Below are 6,000 nucleotides of genomic sequence, written 5' to 3'. Positions count from 1 at the left end.
ACAGTATGAATGTTTATCTATATGGTTTCAGATTCTATATTGCAACTAACATTTAAAAAACGATTAATTGTCAAGTTTTGGTATGGTATCAAAGAAGCATATCCACAATTATCTGAAAGGCTATTAAAATATTTCCTTTTCCAGCTTTAAAAAAATGCAGGTATGGCTCTGGCCAGTGTGGCTCAGTGGATAGAGCGTCAGCCTGCTCACCAAAGGGTCATGGGTTTGATTCCTGGCCAAGGGCATGTACCTAGGTTGCAGGTTAGATACCCGGCCCCAGCTGGGGCACATGCAGGAGGCAATCAATAAATGTGTCTCTCTCACATCAATGTTTCTCTCTCTCTCTCTCCTCTCTCTCTCTCTCTTCCCCTCCCTTCCACTCTCTCTAAAAAATTAATGGAAAAAATATCTTCAAGTCAGGATTAACAACAACAAAAAATGCAAGTATGACTATTAAATAAAGTTAAGAATTGTTATTATTTCTGAATATGGATATTCTAATTTCCAATCAGAGACCACATCTATGTTTAAAATGACACAGATCTTTCTATTACTTTAGAGTGATCAGAAAGGTAATGAGGCCCAAGTGTTTGTCTAGGAATGAGAGGAACACCATCCATTCTATTTCACTCCCAATGAATAAATTTTTAAGGTAATAATGGATAATCATAATCACATTTTTTTTTCATAAACAAAATGTAAGCATGGACATAAAGGCATTAAATCAAGGTGGAAAACAATATGACTCAAAGAACAAATGACTACATTGTAGACCATGAACACATTTAAAACAATTTAATTACAAAACCATAGATGGCTACAGCCAAGCAGAATAGAGGGTGTTTAATAGTGTTACACAGGGTACAACACAGACTTCATTACTTCTTCTTCTTTTTTAATCCTCACCTGAAGATATTTTTCCATTGATTTTTTGGATAGAGTGGAAGGGAGGGAGAAAAACATTGATGTGAGAGAGACACATCTTTTGGTTGCCTCCCACATGACCCCAACTGGGACTGAGGATCGCATCTGCGACTCTTCAGCATCGAACCCATGATTCTTCTGTCTGCAGGCTGATGCTCTAACCATTGAACCAAATCAGCCAGGGCAGAGTCCATTACTTTTTTTTTTATCCTCACCCAAGGACTTTTATGCATTTATCTTCAGATAGAGTGGGAGGGAGAGAGGGAGGAAGAGACAGAGAGAAATATTGATGTGAGAGAGACACATTGAGTGGTTGCCACCCGCACGACCCCAACCGGGGCCAGGGACAAAGGGGACAAACTGCAACTGAGGTACATGCCCCTAGCAAAAACCAAACCCGGGACTCTCCGGTCTGCAGGCCGATGCTCTAACTGCTGAGCCAAACCAGCCAGAGCTCCATTACTTCTTTACAGTGTTTAATCCTTTATCAAATTTGGCCCTGGCTAGTTGCAAGTTTAATTCCTGACCAAGCACATATAAGAATCAACCACTGCATGCACAAATAAGTGGAACAACAAATCTATTTCTCTCTCTCCAAACAATCAATAAATTTAAAAAATCCTTCATCAAGTTTAATTTGACCTGGAAGTTACTCTTTTAGCCAGAAGCTGAGAGGGAAAAGTTTCAACAGAGAAGCAGACAAGGATTGTATAAAGCAGAAACTTGCCACACAGAGGCAAAGAAACAATTCCACTTCCAAAGTTCTAAGTAGCATTTAGAGAAAGGATCTGGGAGAGTGATGAGAGGGAGTTACTGTGAAAATCTCCAGTGGAGCCTGAAATTAAGGTAATACTAATATTATACTATTGTTTTTAAGCATGGTAGGTCAAAGTTCACTGAGCAACATCTGCATGTTTGCATGGAGGGAATAATATATGCAAATTCCATGCTCAAAGACCCCTTATTTAGAAATCTGGTTTGCTTCATTTTGTCTCCCTAATCTACTTACACAGAGACCTTTCCTTTTGTTTTAATGTCAAATAGGCTTTAGCATGGACAGGTCTAATGGGACTTTGCCATTGATGGAGGCTTAACAGGGCATCAGGAGATTGTAAGTAAATTTCATTAGACGGCTACAGTCTCTACTTCATGAAAGAGTGTATATATTTTTAAATGTAGAAGATCAGTATATCACTCCAATTTGCTAGAGCAATAACCTAGAAACATCCTGCAGGGATTGCCTGTAGGTTTCTGATACTACCTCCATAGTCCACTTCCAGTCATAAGCAAGCCACATAAACTCAGAGCCCTGGACTGCTTAGACAACTGAAGTTTCCTGCCTTCAAGTAAACACTTGAAAAAAGTATGGCTAAATATAATTATTGTTTGGACATTGGATTTGATAGAAAATAAAAGGACGTGTCAATCATTGTTGACCAGTTTTTGTTTTTTGTAGTCCTAAATTTCTCATTGTTGTAGAATAATTAAAATATGAGAGAAGGGCCCTGGTTGGAGCATCATCCCATACACTGAAATGGTTCGGGTTCAATTCCCAGTCAGGGCACATACCTATGTTGTGGGTTCAATCTGGTTGGGGCACATAGGGAAGGCAACTGGTGGAAGTTTCTCTCTCACATCGATGTTTCTCTGTCTCTCTCTTCTTTCCTCTCTCTCTCTAAAATCAATAAAAGCATACCTTGGGTTAGGGTTTTTTAAAAAGGAAAAAAATATATATGAGAGAAGGGAGGTATTTCTAATTTGGCAGACTAAAACAAATTGAAAAAAAAAACACCTCCTTAAGTTCAGTGCAATTAAAAAACATATAGTGAGCCTAATGAAGACGTCTGTTTAAGGTATGAATTTTTTAGTGTTTGCATGTGAGTAAGCATGAGAATTATTTGAAATTTTAAAAGCCTTGCTGTAAGGAAGCACTGTTCTTACTCAGGCTATCACGGGAATATAGATAGGATAAGAAGAAAACAGTAAATAACCAAAAGTGGGTTGGTTAAAGAAAAGGCAATGCAGGGCCTTCTCTCAGCCCCTCATGGCTAAGAGGATTCACAAATTCCCCAGAACAGACAATGGACATAAGCAATAGAATCACACATTGCTTTCTTGTGTGTGTTTCAAAATTCCAAACATATAAGAGTGTACAATCAGTTCTCTTTAACTCCTATCTAGCCACCTACTTCCCCTCCTCAGAGGTAACTAATATTACCAACATCTGCACGAGCAAATGTACCTAAAGTTTTTATAGAAATGATAATGTTCTATATACTTAAGCTTGCAGATTTATTTATTTATTTATTTATTTATTTATTTATTTATTTATTTTCCTCTGTTGATTTTAGAGAGATAGGAAATGAAAGGGGGACAGAGATAGAAACATCAATGACAGAGAATATTGATTGGCCGCTCTATGCCCTCCACTGGGGATTGGGCCCACAACCTGGGCATGTGCCCTGACTGGGAATTGAACCAGTGACCTCTTGGTGCATGGGTTGACGCTCAACCACTGAGCCACACTGGCCGGACCTGAAGCTTGTTTTTTATCACTAAACTATACCTTGGAATGAAACCGTATCAATAATAAATTTACCCATCTTTCTTTAGCAGCATAGTATTCCATTGAATGGATGCATCATAATTTATTTGACAGCTTCACATTGATGGACATTTGTTTTTAGTCTTTTGTTATTATAAATAACACTGTAATGACGTGTCTCGTACATAGGTCATTTTGTACATATGTAAATAATCTATAGGATAAATTCTTAGAAGTGAAATGATTGATTCTAATAGTGTGTGTGCTTGTAATTTGGATAAATGTTGCTAAATTACTCTACATAGAGGTTGTACTAATTTAAGTTCCTGTTGGTAATATATGAAAATGCAACTTTAACACTCCAATGCAAAGTGTTGACAAACTTTATGATCTTGTCCAATTTAATGGGTTAACCATGATATTTCAGTTTAATCTTAATTTCCCTTTCTCATTATGAATGAGATCGAACATTTTTTCATATATGTTTCAGAGCCATTTATATTTCCCTTTACGTAAACTGTTCATATTTTTTACCCATGTATCTTCAGGGTTATTGGTTTAGCTATAGTTTTTTTGTTGTTGTTGTTAACTAATTTTTTTTTTTTTATCCAATTCTCTTTACTTTAGGCCAAAATGAATCTGGAGCTGTTGTCCATAATGAGAGAATATATTTAGTTGTTGGATATTCAATTGAACAAATAAGCCTCTGGCTTGTATGCAGGTGAGTGGCTGACATTCCTTTTGAATGTGCCAGTGGTTCAGGGAGGTTACTTTTCGCAGTACTGCTAATGAAGGAAGAGATATTTACATGTTGAAATAGGTCTGAGCTCTCCTTGTGCAGCTTAACTTCAGCCACTAAACTTCATCCTGTATCCTAAAAATGATGTCTAATAAATGACTAAGCCCTGCTGAAAATAAAAATAGGGATGAACGCCCGGCTGGTGTGGTTCAGTGGTTGAGCATCAACCCATGCACCAAGAGGTCACAGGTTTGATTCCTAGTCAGGGCACATGTCCAGGTTATGGGCCAAATCCCCAGTGGGGGGCATGCAGGAGGCGGCCAATTGATGTTCTCTCTCATCGCTGTTTCTATCTGTTTCTCCCTCTCCCTTTTCCTCTCTCTAAAAAAAAAAAACAATAAAGAAAAAAAATGGGGATGAATTTTGAAAATATATGTAGCATATACTGGAAATGAGGAAAGTGAGATACATTTTCCTTTCTTATAAACCAATAAAATCTTGAAATCTTTGGTAATAGTACTCTCACACCTCCTAACCCCCATTAACTTTACAGTGGTCTCCTTTCCACTTCATCTTCTTGTTTTCTACATTGCAATTCATTTATTTCCAGAAATGCCACCTACAAAGGTGTTCTTCTGCCCGGCTGGTGTGGCTCAGTGGTTGAGCGTCGACCCATGCTCCAAGAGGTCACTGGTTCGATTCCCGGTCAGGACACAGGCCCAGGTTGTGGGCCCGATCCCCAGTGGAGGGCATGCAGGAGGCGGCCAATCGATGTTCTCTCTCATTGATGTTGCTATTTCTCTCTCCCTCTCCCCTCCTCTCTCTTTAAACAATAAAGAAAAAAAAGGTGTTCTTCCTTCCTGGCAGAAGTGAGGAGCAGTGGTTTTTCTGTCCCAGACAACAGCCCTGGCACACCGGCATGTGAGCAGCTCTGGCAGGGCAAGTTGCCAGTTGGGCCTTTCAGGACAGCAGTAGCTTTTGTTGATACACATATTCAAGGTTTTATTTGTTTGTTTATTTATTGCCAATTCTTACAATAGATGTGTGTTTTTTTTTTCAGATGTTCTCTGATAACATATTGAGATGTATTAGTCCTGACCTTTCTCCTGATCTCCAGAAAAACATAACCTTATAAATACTCATATTATCTAATCTCATCTTTGTTGAAAGGTTTTTGTTTTTATGACTGCTTCAATATCTTTAATAGTTGCAGGACCATTTAAGCTTTTAATTTCTTCTTCAGTCACATCTCATAAGGTATATATATTATTTCAAGAAACTTTTCCATGTTGGATAAGTTTTCAAAATCATTAGTATATGGTTGCTGTAGTTAAAAAATAAGATTCTTTATAGATTTAAAGATCGGTACTTTGTTATATGAATTGCAAAAGTTTTCCCATCATTTCGAGAGTTTATGAATGTTAAAAATCATTTGTTGCCTTTATATTTGAATAACAATTTGGATGATATAAATTTCTTGGGTAACATTTACTTTTCTTGAGGATATAAAAGACATTTCTCCCGTCTTCTAGAATTGCACATAGTTGTGGAGAAGTTTGATGTCAGCCTGTTTTGTTTTAACCCTCCATAGATGACTCATTGTTTTTGCCTGAGTGTCCAAAAGATTTTTCTTTGTCTTTAAAGTTCAGCAATTGCATTAGGATATGTCTGTACTGACCAGTATGTGCCAATTTTTCCTGAGGCCTGAAGTGCCCTTTCTGGGATCTGTAGTGATGTCCCTTCTTTCATCTCTGACATTAGTAATTTGTGTTCTCTCTCTTTTTTCTTTAGC

This window comes from Molossus molossus, unplaced genomic scaffold (assembly GCF_014108415.1).
Source record: "Molossus molossus isolate mMolMol1 unplaced genomic scaffold, mMolMol1.p scaffold_m16_p_1, whole genome shotgun sequence".
NCBI lineage: Eukaryota > Metazoa > Chordata > Mammalia > Chiroptera > Molossidae > Molossus > Molossus molossus.
The sequence above is the reverse complement of the archived record's forward strand: the minus strand, read 5'-3'. Positions refer to the sequence as shown.